General features: G+C 43.8%; 1 protein-coding gene across 1 annotated transcript in view; it reads right to left on the minus strand.

Moving 5' to 3' along the window:
• LOC120915353 (synaptotagmin-1-like) overlaps nucleotides 1-17,429 on the minus strand; it is a 275,825-nt gene that overhangs the window by 136,437 nt on the left and 121,959 nt on the right. The gene's annotated exons all lie outside the window — the stretch shown is intronic.

The raw sequence follows: 17,429 nt of genomic DNA on the forward strand, positions 1-17,429 counted from the left end.
CGGGCCGCTTTGATATTCTACTCTACTATTACAATTATCCCCTGTTACTCAACGTGATTAAAAGAGACCTTCCACATGGCTGGGACGGGTAAAAATGAACGTTCTGCCACGTATACTTTTCTTCCTACAGATAATACCAATACCCCTGCCCAGAAAAGTTTTTGCCAATTTGTCTAGCATACTGTTCAGGCTTGTGTGGAATGCATGGAAACCTAGAATAGCCCTGGGAGTGCTGAGGCGTCCAAAACATACGGGTGGTCTGGGAATCCCAAACATATTATCTATTGTCCTTCAGGGGATCCTCAACTGGCGTGTTCATACTCATTCCAAGCTGTGGTTCTCCCTGGAGAAGTGTATGGTAGGCAGGAATTTATCATATGCTCCATGGCTGCCCCCGGAACACAGCTATCATATGTGTGTAAAAGAGTTAACTGCTCAGTTAACCTGCCCCAGTGATAATCACTCTCAGTATACATGGATTGTTGTCCACGACCTGGAAAATCTCTGCACAAGCTGACATTAATTATGTAATATGTCACATTCTGGTCACAGTGGTGAGATCTGAGCGCATAATTGTCACAATTCTCATATGCTTAGGGTAGGGATTAAACAGACGTGCACAGGAAAATATGATGCCTGTATTATTATTTAGGTACTTATATAGCACCGTCAATTTACGCAGCGCTTCACATATACATTGTACATTAACATCAGTCCCTACCCTCAAGGAGCTTACAATCTAATATCCCTAACATTCATATACTAGAGACAATTAACCTACCAGCATGTCTTTGGATGTGGGAGGAAACCGGAGGTAACCCACGCAGGTACAGGGAGAACATGCAAACTCCAAGCAGGTAGTGTCGTGGTCGGGATTCAAACCAGCGACCCTTTTTACTGCTAGGTGAGAGTGCTACTCACTACACCACTGTGCTGTATGATCTTAGCCCAGGTTCACATCAGTGCGGCTTTGAAATCATGATACATCAGTGTGATTTTTTCAAATAGTGATTTTGTCAGTAACACACTTGCAGTCCTGGGTTGACAACATTCACTCTCTGCATTGTACCTACTGAGAAGCAGCATTATCACTCTGGGGTGCTAGGACTACACAATTCACCTTTACTCATTTACATAATATGGGGGTGTCCTGTAGATCACAGAGGTGAACTGTGCAGGGCTGATAACAATGTTTGCGGTTTCAGTGCACATTTGTCAGCTCGCTACAGGAAGTTAGACATTTGCGGGATTCCTGGCAGGATCAACAGATATAATAAAAAAGCTTTAAATATAATATCTGACAGACCAAAAAGAGTAAACAAATAATGTAATTGGTAGGGTTTCATAGCTCCCAACTGTCCCTGATTTTGAGAGACTGTCCCTGATTTAGAGCAATGTCCCTCTGTCCCTCTTTCCTCCTAATTTGTCCCTCATTTTGGCCTGATCTATATTAATGTGTATAAAATTAACTTTTTATCTATTAAAAAGTGTTTTCCAGCACTAAACCTTTCATCTGATTCCTAAATTGCTGCATTTGTAAATTCCAAAAGCCAATATAAAAGAATAGTAGTGGTAAAAAAAGCACTTGTGGGTTTAACCAAATTAGTTTTTTTGTACAGTTCTCCTTTAAGGGGGCGTGACAGGGGTGTGTCCTATGCCTGCATACTTTTGGTAATAGGTGTCCCTCATTCCCATACTTTAATGTGGAAAGATGGCACTATATATTGGGAGCACTATACTGCTTCTGTGTGTTGCTCATTAAATGTAGCATGACCCAACACAAGTCTCTACGCTAATCTACACAAAAGTCTAAAAACAAACCTGGAGAACAAAGTGAGACGGGAGAGCTTTGTCCTTCTACCCGAGACCCTCACACAGTCCCTTCTACAGATCTATATCTAGAAATATACTATTAATGTAATAGACTACTGGAGTAGGGATGTGCTGACCACTTTCACCATCTTATCACAGTGGACAAGTGGTACTGCGACCCCCTAAAGGGGTATACACCTACTTATCCTGGAAAGTGATCTAAGAGGAAAAAGTGACATTGGCATTGTGGTACACCTGGAAGTGTCCTTTAGCATTACGTTACCTATGTGGTGTGGGTTAAGCCACGTACACACGCTCGGTTTTCTCGGCAAGAAAACTGCTGGCAGAGCTTTCTTGCCGAGTAAACCGAGCGTGTGTACGAGGCTTTCAGGTTTCTCGTCTGGAAACCTGCCCAGAATCTCGACGAGAAAAATAGAGATCATGCTCTCAATTTTCTCGTCGAAATTCTTGTCAGCCTGTTTCCCGACAAGAAACCAGAGCGCGTGTATACTTACCTGTCGCCGTGGAAACCAGCGCATGCTCGAAATCACTTTGATGCATGCACGGTAGCTTCCTCGGCATAGGTAGGGTGAAGCAAGATGGCGGCAACGGCATCGAATGTGACGAGCGCATGCTCGTCGTTCACAATGACGTCACTGTGTTCTTGCCTTTCAAAAGAACTGTGGTTCTTTTGAAAGGTGCATGTGTACACTCAGGCAGCAAGAGATTCTTGCCTAGAATCTCTTCTGAAAAACAACGTTTCTTTCCTGACGAGATTCTGGCCCGTGTGTACGAGGTCTCCTAGTCGGTGTGGATAATATCTGCACTGAGATGGAGTATGTGTGTTTCTGAGTATTGGTGTGCAGCACAGGAGTTGTGATGATACATCACATAAAGGAGAGAAGAATACAATAATGTAATGCACATTGTGGACTTTGTTTATTCACTTTAGAATGGGGCATTAAGTTGAAGATCACATTTTATTGTGATTTACTTATATATGGATGTTTGATCACTTTATACATTTTTGTTAGCATATCTCACTATGGTTTTAATTTGTGTATTCATATGTGTAGCATCACCATACCACTTTTTGTTTATTTGTCTTTGTACATGGGAACACATATCGGTTGCCAGCAGCATTTTTCATTGTATTTGTTTAATTTCAAGGTTGCGCAGGAGTATTACAGTAAAACCTTGTTTTTTTTACAGGGTATAAAAGAGAAGAGAGGCACCTCTAAGTGTAGCAATAAGTTGCTAAATGTTGTACCTTCATTAAATGTAACCATATTGCTGCACTTAGAGGCTCCTCTCTTATTTTTTATACTCAGTTGTGACATGACGCTACTCTTATATCAAGACATCGCTTGTATATCAAGGCAAAATGTATTAAAACATTTTGTTTGTCTTGCAAAATGCTCTCAAACCAAGTTACTCTCAAACCAAGGTTTTACTGTATTTTTTATATAAATTGGGACTTTGGTATCTTCATTTCTCTATTTAGAACAGTACATGTGAGTATTTCATAGCACCGAAATGAGTGAAATGTAGGACCTATATAAAATGTGAACATTGTATCATATATTCATTAAAAGCAACGGTAAAAACAATAATATGCACTAAATAAAATGATATGATTTCCATTCAGCTGGTGAAAAATATGATTTTATCTGGATTTTAATAAATCATGATTGATCCATGCTATATAAGATTTGTTCTTCCACTCACAATATTGTAGACTAACTAGATGACTTTAAGGTCTGAAATGATAACTTGTCTTTAACTGTAATCTGGACACAGGTATTGGGATCAAAATTGCATATCGGCCTCTTAAAGTGATTGTAAAGTTTAGTTTTTACTCTCAATAAAAATAACAAACATGTTATACTTACCTGCTCTGTGCAGTGGATTTGCACAAAGCAGCCCCAATCCTCCTCTTCTCGGGTCCCTCTTCTGCGCTCCTGGCCTCTCCCTCCTGTCGAGTGTCCCCCACAGCAAGCATCTTGCTAGGGGCACCCGAGCCGAGTCACAGCTCTCTGTGTCCACTCAGACATGGAGCTCTCTCCTGATTGGCTGACTGGCTTTGATTGCCAGCAACGGGAGCCAATGGGAGAGTCTCAGACAGCTGAAACATTTGTGATTGTTGCTGGAGAGAGATGGGCTCAGGTAAGTATTAGAGGGTGCTGGGACAGCTACTACACACAGAAGGCTTTTTATCTTAATGCATTAAAATAAACAATAAACTTTTGTCTTTACAACTCCTTTAATTCTGTGAGGTCAATGTATCTAGTGATTCTGTTTTTCAATTTGGGTGGAGGCAACCCATTTGCATCTGATTAAAGCCCGAACACGAGTACATGATTGATCGGAAGCACCAATTTACTGGAGTCTGATATGCACTATATTTAGGTCTCTAATTGAAGCTTTCTTGTGTGACTATGTTTAAAAATAATTCAGCATGGAAATTTAAGGTCTTAAATTACACCTTTGGCCAAAGCTCACAGATTTAACTACTAGTCACGTTTAATAGGAAGCAGCTCCAGGTGCTTGTATATATGATTGTTTATTTGCAGAACAACCTGGGAAGTCAGGGGTAGATGACTCACATTGGGTAGGCCACCCATCACAGTGAGGGGTCAGTGGTGAGGCACAGGAGTTAGGAAGGGCAGAGCCAAAGCCTTTATCAACAAAAGTTGGTCCATATTCACGTATCACATCACCCAGGTATTTAATACTGCCCTGGATACCTGGAGTGCATGCTATTCAGGCTAAAAAATAAGTGTCTCTAAAGGCATAAAGGTATTTTACCTTAATGCATTCTCTGCATTAAAGTGAAAAACCTTCATGTGTAACTGCACCCCCAACGCTTACTTTCAATCCAGTGCTGTCCCCAATGGCAGACCCACTCTCCTCTCTTCCTGCTCCTGCTGCTGTCATTCAAAACCTGTGAGGTAAGAGGGGACATGTGTGTCTATAGATGCACACAACATGGCTCCGGATTGAGCCCACTCAAGTGCCGCCATAGGAAGCGACTTTCTATGGCGGCACTTGGAGATAAGAAGGAGCCAAGATTGCCAGCAGGTGATGCCAGATGAGGAGGTTTGGGGCTGCCCTGTGGAATACCACTTCACCACTGTTCAAAAATAAGACATACTGGCCAGATCACCTGGTGAACATAAAGGAAAAAAGTCCCAAATTTTACAGCCATTCGGTAAGCTGCAATTTAATGCATTTTTGTTTTTTGGGATTTAATAACACTTTAAAGTGGATAAAGTGACAAAGAGTCAAAACTGTCGTTGGTTTAGAATCAGAATGTACCTGCCAAATGTATCAAAAGACAGCAATGAAAACCTGACAAAAGTTAAAACCAGTCTCCACGCTAAGGCAAAAAAAAAGTTTATTGTTGTTTTTGTCTTCTTTGGAGATATTTCCTTCTACTTCCTGTTTCAATTGCAAGGAGAGAAGAAAATAGGACTTTTGTACTCACCAGAAAAACCTTTTCTCTGAAGTTCATTGACAGACACAGCAACCTAATCTTGACCTTAGGTTTTTTTTTTCTGCCTAGTCCTCTCTTAAAGGTGGAGACATAACCCTAAGGTCAAGACTAAGTAGCTGTGTCCGTCAATAAAAGAAAGAGAAAATAGGATTTTTGTACTCACCGTAAAATCCTTTTCTCTGAAGTTCATTGACGGACACAGAAACTTAATCTTGACCTTAGGGTTATGTCGCCACCTTCAGGAGAGGACTAGGCAGAAAAAAAACCTAAGGTCAAGATTAAGTTGCTGTGTCCGTCAATGAACGAAAGAGAAATGAGGGGAATTCTCACAAAACCAGGATATAGACAGCAATAAAAAGCTGGCAAATGTTCTAGCAACTGCGATGGGAAAGTAAATGATGGGAAAATATCCCAACAGAGAAGAAGAACGCCATAAAAACCTAAAAGACATTGTAATCCTTCCCCACTTCCCCACCGGTGTGTGTCATTGCTGTGTGTGTCTTTGTAGGAGAATTTTCTCAATTTATGAAGCAAGGAGACAGCAAATAATGGCGTTGAAACTAAAAGTTATTTTTCACCTTCAATCAGTCTATTAATTTCATGTTTATTATTGTATAGGTGTATAGATTGGATTTTTTTTTTTTTTTTAATAAGGCTTAGTGATACACACAGACAAGAAAATGTAGTTGGTACACAAAGTACATATTAGCAATTGGATTCTTCTTTGAACGTTTGCATTATAAAAATTCAGTTTGAATGTGACTGTTATCAGCAACATAGAATTCTTCTTCAGGCTTTCACAGGCTGCAGTGAGATAAATCCACCCTATACTGAATATAGCTTTGGCCATGTCCTCATTTACAATATCTCTTAAAGGGCAAATATTCTCAAAAGTAAAAGTTGCATTATAAACATTAGGTAAGGGAGCTCTGTATACCAACTATGTATAAAAATATACCATACCCAGCTATCTCTAAACCAGGGGGTGATGGGTCACCCAAGTTTACCTCCTCGAAGAGTCCTGAAGTCTGCTATCACTCAACCCAGCAGGACTTTAACCTCCTTGGCGGTATGATTTTGTCTGGAATTTTGTACCAAAAGCGGTACATATTTTGCAAGGAAATTTGGCGTTTTACATTGTAGGCCTGTAATTCTTAGGAATAACTCACTTAAATATGTCCAAACAAGAGTCTAGTAGACATCCCGGGTATGATAAAGTTTAAAAAAAACAACATAATAAATTATAATATAATAAATAACTATAAATAATTATAACAAATAATAATGTAATTATAATAAAAAATATTCAATAATGTAATCAAATCAAAAACACTGAATTTTGCTCAGTTGCAGAATTGTCGCTGTCATTACTTTAATTTTTTTATGACGAATTTCCCCACAAATCACTATCGCTCAATTCTGCAAGTGATTATAATTTATTATCACTGTTTTCTAGCTGCTCTAAAACCACTTTTGACATAAAGGGACACTTTTGGTTGCTATGGACAATCTACAGTTTGCAGGCAGAAAGAACAGTTTTTATTTTATAAAAGAACATGCAGGACACTGGGCAGACCACTAGGGACAAGGGGGGTGTGTATTTTTTACATACAGTACTGTAATCTGTAAGATTACAGTATACTGTATGTATTGTGTTTATTAACTTTTTTGAATTTGGCGCCGTTCTCCGCCCCCGTGCGTCGTAACGTCGCAGGGAACAGAGATCGGTGGCACACAGGCACTGTGTGAATCGAGCGAGGACGCCGCTCGCTCACACAGCGGGGATGCATCGGAGGATCCAGGGACAAGGTAAGTAACTTGTGCCTGTGGATGCTGCAAGGCGGCCCCCCGAGTCTGGCTCGGGGATACCGCTTTTGGTATTGAAATCATACCCCAAGTCAGACTCGGGAATACCGCCAAGGGAGTTAAATGCATGTATAGCCAAAACTTTGGTCTTATGCCGCGTACACACGATTATTTTTCAGCATGTCCAAAAAACTAAGTTTTTCCAACTTCATCATTAAAAACGACGTTGCCCACACACCATCGTTTTTTAAAAATGATGAAAAAAGCGCGGTGACGTACAACACGTAAGACGGCACTCTAAAGGGGAAGTTCTATTCGCCTTTGGGCTGCTTTAGCTGATTCCGTGTTAGTAAAAGACGATTCGCGCTTTTCTGTCTGTTACAGCGTGATGAATGTGCTTACTCCATTATGAACGGTAGTTTTACCTGAACGAGCGCTCCCGTCTCATAACTTGCTTCTGAGCATGCGCGGGTTTAAAACGTCGTTTTAGCCCACACACGATAATTTTTTACAACCCGAAAAACAACATTTTTTAAAGCTACGTTAAAAAATGCAGCATGTTCGGAATTTTTTTTTGGTCGTTTTTCAGAAGCCGAAAAACGATGTGAAGCCCACACACGATCATTTTAAATGATGTTTTTAAAAACGTTGTTGTTTTTTTCATGCCGAAAAATTATTGTGTGTACGTGGCATTAGTTTTAGATAGATTTAGGAAAGCTAAATCCCCAGTCAATAAATTTTTTGCTGTCTGTGTACTACTGGGGGAATTTCCCTTCACCTCCTGTCACAATGATATAGCAGGGGAGGACATGTATCAAAGTGAGGAGAATTCCCCTCTTAGGCAGTTGTAGCCATTAGTAGATTTCTCCTTACTTCTTGTCCTGGGAACAACTCTAAAACTGGATTTTTCTCTCACCTTCTTTCTTGGTGACATCAATACACCAATACAAATAGAGGTGTGGAGCTCCCCAATGGACAGTGATGGAAATCACATGGACATTGATAAAAATGTACAGTGGTTTTAAACCTATTCATACTCCACACAAAACTGGAGATACACCTTAAACCAGACAGCTCCCACCATCTTCACATATCAAGGCAGCTAATAGATGAAAGTAGCCACAATGTTTGACATCCTATGGTGGAGTTTGCAAGCACTGGGAAGTGTTAAAGCCTTAAAGTGGTTCTAAAGGCAGAAGATTTGTTTTACTTTAATGCATTCTATGCATTAAGGTAAAAAACCTTCTGTGTGAAACTCCTGCCCCCATACCCCCCTTATACTTACCAGAGCCCCATCTTGATCCAGCAATGTGCATGAGAGCAGCAGCTTTTCCGGGTCACTCTCTCCTCATTGGCTCACACAGCAGTGGAAGCCATTGGCTCCTGCTGATGTCAAACATGGCCAGTGAACTAATGAGGAGAGGGCGGGGCAGAGCCTAGCTCGGTATGTGATCGGACAATGTCTATTCACAGGAGCGTAGAGGAGGCCTGCTTGAGTGCTTCCATAGCAAGAGGGGAGGAGCCAGGACCTCCGGCAGGGGTCCTAAAAAGATAAGGATCTGGGCTGCTCTGTGTAAAACCATTACACAGAGCATGTAAGTATACCATGTCTGTTATTTAAAAAAACATTTTTAAATCACTTTAAAAGGGTTGTAAAGGTTTGTTTTTTATTTTCTAAATAGATTCCTTTAAGCTAGTGCATTGTTGGTTCACTTACCTTTTCATATAATTTTCCCTTCTAAATGTTTTTTTTTTCTTTGTCTGAATTTCTCACTTCCTGTTCCTCCTCAGTAAGCTGTTCTGGCTGACTAACCCCCAGCCAGAACGGCTCGGATGATGGTGGCAAGCTTACTAAGGAGAAACAGGAAGTGAGAAATTCAGACAAAGAAACCTCTGCCACAGGCCCTTCTCTCGAATGTAGATAGTGAAGTAATATTTTACTCTGTAATATTGGAGCCTTAATCTCCCTCAGGTAATTTTCGCTTAGGTTCCCGACTGATGAGTGGCTAACTTCCACCCCATCAGTGTCCGGTCACCTCGATCCCCGGTGGATTGTCTAGGCCCTGTTGGACCGCCAGCCTCTCATTGGCGTTCCTCAGACGGACTCCCCACCGAACAGCCTCACTTGCTTGGGATCTCCTCAGAATTGGGAACCCAGTCGATCACTGGGGCCCCATCACAGCTTTAGACGTTCCGGGCCAACATGGTCCCGGAACCAGGAACTCTGCGTGGCACGCGCACCCCGGCCTGGTAGGCCGCATCGCCGGTATGCCGTGATGTGTGGTCACCCGTAAGGTGGGCGCCACACCCGGAACAAGAACCCCACCCAATGGCGTCTGCTCAAGAAGTACCCTCCCCCAGCATGCCCCGCGAGGGAAAAACCCTCCCGATTGGCTGCCGGCAGGAGGCACTTCAGCCTGAACCCCACTGCCACCACCTGCCACCCCGGGTGGAAAAGCACCTCAGGAACACAGAATGAAACAACAGCACAGCCCAGCTAGAAAAGAGGCCCAATTTGAATAAAATCACTTGGATGAGAGTTAACTAACTCTCTCATCCCCCTCTAAATTTAGAATAGCACCTGGACTGAAAGTACACAGGCGCTACATTATTATTATTATTTAGGTACTTATATAGCACTGTCAATTTACACAGCGCTTTACATATATATTGTACATTCACATCAGTCTCTACCCTCAAGAAGCTTACAATCTAAGGTCCCTAACTCACAGTATTGTGTCATTTATGCAATATCTACGGCATGTAGATTCCCAAGTCTTCTATTATTATACTACATGAAACATAATAAAAAAACGTGTTATACAGGCATACCCCGCTTTACGAACACTCACTTTACGTACACTCGCGAGTACGGACATGCCCGCGAGTGTACGTAAAGTGTCTCACAAGTACAAATATTCCGCGCCGTCCACCCGCATTAGACGGAACTGAAGTCCTGAGCACTTAGCCTGCCCAGTTCCAGTGTGCTCTTTCTGTATCCTGGCTGCCTCCCCACCTCCTGTGACATCACATCCCCTCAGGCTTCCATGTCAGCCACAGAATGCCACCCAGCCTCTCAATAGCACTGTCCTTTGTGCACAGCGCGGTGTCCGGGGGATGGATTGGAGCGGCCCCCCTTGCATCAGATGAGCTTATTTACATGTGAGTGTTCCCCTGATGCCCCCACTAAAGCCCCTGGCACCCCCACTACAGCCTAGAAGTGAAAAAAGGCATTGCTTCACTTTAAGTACATTTTCGTTTTACATCAATGCGCTGGTCCCGTTGTGTACTTAAAAGTGGGGTATGCCTGTACATAAACATCTAGGGCCAGATTCTCGTAGAATCCACGGCGGCGTAGCGTAAGCCATTTACACCACGCCGCCGCAATTTACTGGAGCAAGTGCCGTATTTTCAAAGCACTTGCTCCGTAATTTGCGGCGGCGTAGTGTAAATGGCCCGGCGTAAGGCCGCGTGATTCAAAGGGGGCGGCTTGTATTTAAATTAAGCGCGCCCCCGCGCCGATCGAACTGCGCATGCGCCGGCCGTAAAAATAGCCCAGTGCGCATGCTCCAGCTCACGACGGAAAACGTCAATGAAGCCGACGTGAGCGTCATTTACGTCAAGCACTATTCGCGAACGACTTAGTAAAACGACGTAAACGACAGAAAAAGACGACGCTGTCCCGACGCCATACTTAGCATGGCATACGACGGACCTTCGCAAACTTACCCCTCATATAGCAGGGGTAAGTTTACGCTTACGGAAACGACGTAAACGACAACGAGGCGGCGCAAAAACGTTCGGGAATCGGCGTATCAGGCTCATTTGCATAGACAAATGAGAAATCGTCGTAAACGCCATCTAGCGGCCAGCGTGGAATTACATCTAAGATCCGACGGTGTAACCGACTTACGCCAGTCGGATCTACGCCGTATCTATGCGTAAATGATTGTAAGAATCACTCGCATAGATACCCGGGCTCAGAAACAGAGATAGTGTTTATGGAGATACACCGCTGTATCTCTTTTGAGAATCGGGCCCCTACTCTTTTGATAATAATAAAAGAGGATCTTATATTGTATTAAACATTTAGTTATAAACTCATTCATACAATTTATATTTATATTTTTTTAAATCATATTACATAATGCAAATCATAAAATATAATCAAATATATTGGCACTTTGTCTGGGTCTACAACGCAGAAAGGGTTTAAAGGGATTTAAAGTTCAGCTACAAAACTTGATTTGTACAGAACATCAACATTCACGTAAATGGCAGTTGCTCTAATCAGAGATACATCCTGAGGGGGAAAGCTGCTGTGTCTGAATTAGAAATGACATTTTAACGGCTTCTTCAGCTGGCTGTTGTTGACTGTAGATGACATGTGTACAGTCATTTTCTTGTGCCTGAAATTCTTCTGTCATCTTCCGCTTCCAGGGAGAGAAGGAGGGGTGAGCTGGCACTCCTGAATGGGAAGAGTGTAAAGTGCAAAGGACAAGCTTCCTCTATGTATGAAAAATCTCTAACTTCTTATCATCTATGTCAAGCACTACTAAAATGATTACACAATTTTCCTACATAGGATATGTAAAAAGTTGAAATACATAATTCATGGTAAAGAACGGCAACTTTAACCACTTCCATACCGGGCACTTATACACCTTCCCGCCCAGACCAATTTTTAGCTTTCAGCGCTGTTGCAATTTGAATGACAATTGCGCGGTCATGCTACACTGTACCCAAACAAAATTTGTATCATTTTGTTCCCACAAATAGAGCTTTCTTTTGGTGGCATTTGATCACCTCTGGGATTTTTATTTTCTGCAAAAATAAAATAAAAATTACAGAAAATTTAGAAAAAAAACTTTTTTTTGTTTCTGTTATAAAACATTGTAAATAAGTAAATTTTCTCCTTCACTGATGGGCACTGATGGTACTACACTGACGGGCACTGATAAGGCGGCACTGATGGGCACCGATGAGGTGGCACTGATGTTGTGGCATTGATGGGCACTAATATGCGGCACTGATGGGCGGCACGGATGGGCACTGATAGGCGGCACGGATAGGTGGCATGGATGGGCATGGATAGGCATGGATAGGCGGCGTGGATGGGCATGGATAGGCGGCACAGATGGGCACGGATAGGCGGCACAGATAGGCGGCATGGATGAGCACTAATATGCGGCACTGATGGGCACTGATAGGCGGCATGGATAGGTGGCATGGATGGGCATGGATAGGTGGCACGGATGGGCATGGATAGGCGGCATGGATGGGCACAGATAGGCGGCACAGATGGGCACAGATAGGCGGCATGGATGGGCATGGATGGGCAAGGATAGGCGGCATGGATGGGCACTGATAGGTGGCATGGATGGGCACGGATGGGCATAGATGGGCACTGATAAGTGGCACTATCGTATGTGTTGTACTAATGGATGCCAATCAGTGCCAAACAATGCCTGCCAGTCAGTGATGCCCATTGTGGGCACTGATTGGCATCCATTGCGGGCACTGATTGGCATCCATTCTTTGTGTCATTGTCATCCCTAGTGGTCTAGGGTGGCATACCTGTGTTTTTTGTTTTGCATCCCTGGTGGTCCAGTGGGAATCCTTGGTGGTGCAGTGGGCATCCTCGGGGGGGCTGTGCTGATAATCGATCAGCACAAACCCCCCCTGTCAGAGGAGCAGCCGATTGGCTCTCCTCTACTCGCGTCTGACAGATGCGAGTGAGGAAAAGCCGATTACCGGCTTTTCCTGTTTACATCGTGATCAGCCGTGATTGGACACGGCTGATCACGTGGTAAAGAGTCTCCGTGAGAGACTCTTTACCTAGATCGGTGTTGCGGGGTGTCAGACACCCTGCAACAACAATCGCTGCGATGCGCCCACGGGGGGCACGCAGCGGCTCAATATCCTGAGGACGTCATATGAAGTCCACTCAGGATATTGAAACCACTTTGCCGACGTCAATCTGTCATTGGCGGGCGGCAAGTGGTTAAAGTGTATTTCCACTTTTACAGCCAAATTGGGATAACACCTATTTTATATTTGTTATGTGCCCCCATTTACGTGCATAACATTAAAAAAACTAAAATATTCAAATATTGCACACTAGCGTTTTTGTAAAAAACACTGGATGGTAAATGTTGATAAATGTGCTGGCTTGTAGTAGCATTTTAGTGGCTTTTAGGAGCGTTAGCATTTTATTAGTGTTTTTACAGCACATGAAGAAAAAAAAAAGATAGAAAAAAAATAAGCTGTTAGGCTGGGTATAACTAGCGTTTGCGAAACACGAAAATAAATAAAAAACACAGGCCCGGATTCAGAGAGCAATTGCGCCTGCGTAACCATTGTTACGCAGCGCAATTGCTGATTTGCTCCGGCGTTACGAATGCTCCTGATTCAGGAACATCGTAACGCCGACTGTAGCCTAAAATCTGCGTGGCATAAGGCTCTTATGCCACGCAGATTTTAGGCTGCATTCTTGCGATGACCGCTAGGGGGCGCTCCCATTGTGCTCAGTGTATAGTATGCAAATTGCATACCAACACCGATTCACAATGTTGCGCGGGCCCTGCGTACGCAAGTTACGGAGTTTCCGTACGGCGTCTTTAGCGTAAGGCTGCCCCTTCTAATAGTAGGGGCAGCCAATGCTAAAGTATACCCGCCGTTCCCGCGTCGTGAAATTTGAATTTCACGTAGTTTGCGTAAGTGATTCGTGAATGGCGCTGGACGCCATTCACGTTCACTTTGAAGCAAATGACGTCCTTGCGACATCATTTGCCGCAATGCACGTCGGGAAAGTTTCCAGACGGCGCATGCGCTTTACGATCGGCGCGGGAACGCGCCTAATTTTAATGATTCCCGCCCCCTGCGGGATCATTTAAATTGCGCGCGCTTACGCCGGGCAATTTTGCCGGCGCGCCCTCGCAATTTACGGAGCTACTGCTCCGTGAATCGAGGGCAGCGGCGCAAATTTGCGGGGGCGCAGGGCAAAATCGTTGCCCTGTACCTCCGTAATTTATGCGCAAATCTTACTGAATCCGGGCCACAGAATATTATAAGCAATCAAGAAATATGTTCATTGTGTTCACTTCACTGTATCTATCAAGATGATCCATAAGGTGTCATTTACTGGGTAAAGGTAATTTCTCCTTACGAGTCCCAGTCAAAATGTTTCTGTAATGTCTTCAGCACACAAGTGAAGCATTTATTTAAATGAATTACAAGTTACAAAAAACACAACCGTTTGGGACAACCATGCACTTTTACCAACTCAAGCCAGCAATGACATCATAGGTTTTATAGTCAATGACATATGCAGGATATGGTATGTATGGCATGTGCCCTTGGTGCCACTTGAAGGGGGGCACTGCATGAAGCGTCAGGAACGTCTGCCACCTGTGTCAACAGTTCTGTTGCTTGTGACAGTGTGGAGAAGCAGAGTGATCACCTTCTGATATCTGCGTGAAAGTTACAGCTCCGATATAGTTAGTCAGAGTCAGCAAGCGCAGGAGGAGACACAGGGTGCACAGAGCCATAGCACTGAGCACAATGAGTTAATTTCACAAGACTATAATCGACCTATCCAATGTGCTGCCTCCAGTAGCTTTAAAGGGGTTGTAAAGGATTTTTTTTTATCTTAATAGCTTCCTTTACCTTAATGCAGTGCTGTTTTCATGTCCTCATTGTTCGTTTTTGCTCTCAAGTTGCTGTAATTCTTCTCTGATCTCCACACTTCCTGGTTGTCTGTTTCCTGATAACCACAGTACTGGGAGCTTTCTCTCTGTGGTCACTAACGTGCTCGCCCCCGTCCTCGGGACTACATCAGTGCGTCATGCTCGCTCTGCACAGCATACAGACTTCAAGAAGGTGTGATTACTGTGTGTCTAAAACCCCACAGCACCTCCCCCCCTTTGGATCAGTTTCGTTTTCCAAACCATCACTGCCCTGTATGGCTCTGTGGCTCTTTATGCTCTGTACAGCAGAGAGGCAGGAAACAACATGCAAAAACGAAACAAGAAACTACAGGTACATTATATGATTGATTTTTATCTATTTTTAATCGTTTTTAAAAGGAATCAGTTAACAATTATGTCTCTATACCCTGTAAACAGTCATTTCAGCATAACATTTTTTTTTATTTACAGCGCCTTTAAGCCCTGTACACACGGCCTAGAATCTCGTCAGGAAAAAAACTTTGTTTTTCCTGAAGAGATTCTTGGCAAGAACTCTTGCCGGCCGAGTGTACAGACACTCCATTCAAAAAAACCGCTGTTCTTTTGAATGGCACAAACGCGGTGACGTCATCGACTACGACGAGCACATTCGATGCCGTCGCCGCTATCTTGCTACACCCTACCTATGCCTAGGAAGCTCCCGCGCATGCGTCAAAGTCATTTAGAGCATGCGCAGGTTTCCACGGCGACAGGTAAGTATACACACGCACGGTTTACTTGGCAAGAAAGCTCTGCCAGCAGTTTTCTTGCTGGTTCTTGCAGAGAAAACCGTGCCTGTGTACGAGGCTTTACATAGACTTTATTCACTTGCAAAAAGTCAGGGACTTTGTAGGATAAGAATCAGGTGTATGATTAAGCAGTTACAATATACCAAGCAGGTGCTAGTGATCATTAAAACAACAACAAAGAGAGGGCGCACCGACCTAGCACATTACCATAGTAAAATGTATTAAAGGATAAAAAACAAGTATTATACTCACAAACATGTGACATTAATAGGTATGTCACGTGTTTGGGAATATAATAGCTGCTGTTTTTTATCCTTCAACACATTTTTTTATGGTAATGCACTAGGTCGGTGCATCCTCTTTTTGTTGTTGTTTTGCAGTATACAGTAAATAAAGATACCCATTGTCCTGAGGGGGCAGTAAGTCATATTGGCACTGGATCCAAGTCCATTTAACCTCTTAAGGACCGCCGCACGACGATATATGTTGGCAGAATGGCACGGCTGGGCACAGGAACGTATATATACGTCACCTTTAAGAGCAAAGCCGTGGGTCGCAGCGCGCCGCCTCTGCCGCCGGTGCGCTCTCGACCCGGTCCGACGCTTCGTGACCGCGGGACTCACGGACCCGATTGCCGCGGGTGTCCCGCGATCGGGTCACAGGAGCTGAAGAACAGGGAGAGGTGAGTGTAAACAAACCTTTCCCGTTCTTCTCTGTGGCAATGTCAGTGATCGTCTGTTCCCTGATATAGGGAACGACGATCACTGACGTTACACATCCAGTAGGGTGACCACATTTCCAAATGGCCATTCAGGGACCCCTTCCCAAAAATCAACTTGTGCTGTAATGAATCACAGCACAGCTGGGGCAGCGGATGCGCGCTCTACCCAGAATAACTGATCACGCCCCCAAACGTGGCATCACCAATGACCGTGTAATGATGAGGACGTCATCCATGACCACGTATGGACGAAGTTCTCTTCCAGACTTCCTGGCATGCCTCCGCACCCAGCACCCCACTGTGGTACACTCACGACCTTTTCCTGCCCCGAGTCCATGATGGAGAACTTTATCTGAACATACGTTCCGACAGCCTCCGGCCCCTCTGCTCCAGGAATTCCTCATCGATAACCGTGTAATGATAAGGACTTCACCAATTACCGTATAAAGGTGAAGTTCCGTCACAGCTCTCCCAGGCTCCTCCACTATGCCTCTCAACCCCCCCCCCCCAGATGGGTGTCTATTATTCCATTCTCCACTTCTCCCGGCCAACAATGCAATCCAGTGGCATGTTACCTCAGCTTATATAGGAGGCCCTCCCCCTGCCATTACCAAGTGGGGATTGGTCAGGGCTCCCACATGAGCTGCCTGTCACTCCAGTCCCAGACCCTACCTCCTTCTCTAGAACAATCTCCCTAGAGACAGGGGAGGCGCTTCAGAACTAGAGCACAGGTGGCCACACCCACTGCTACACTAACCACTCCCTGCCCCCAGATCCAAACTAGCAGGCCTAGCCTGAAGCATATGCCTGCCTAAATTTACCTGCGCTGACAGTTTACCTAGAAAAATCCTATTCTAGCACCTACCAATGGTAGAGGGTGCTACATATACATGCTGCATTATAATAAAATGTGCTTGATGAGACCATCTGTCATCTGCCATCTGATATTAGTCTTTCTTTTTCTTTTTCAATATTTTTTGAATTTTTCAAAAAAATTTATAACAAGCCATGGTTTGCCCACGCAGGGGCGACATGATAGAACACACAACAAAAAAAATATAAGAAATAGCGCATGAACACATAATAGACACCAAGTTCAATTATAACCCAGGCCATGG

Source organism: Rana temporaria, chromosome 10 (genome assembly GCF_905171775.1).
Source record: "Rana temporaria chromosome 10, aRanTem1.1, whole genome shotgun sequence".
Classification (NCBI taxonomy): Eukaryota; Metazoa; Chordata; class Amphibia; order Anura; family Ranidae; genus Rana; species Rana temporaria.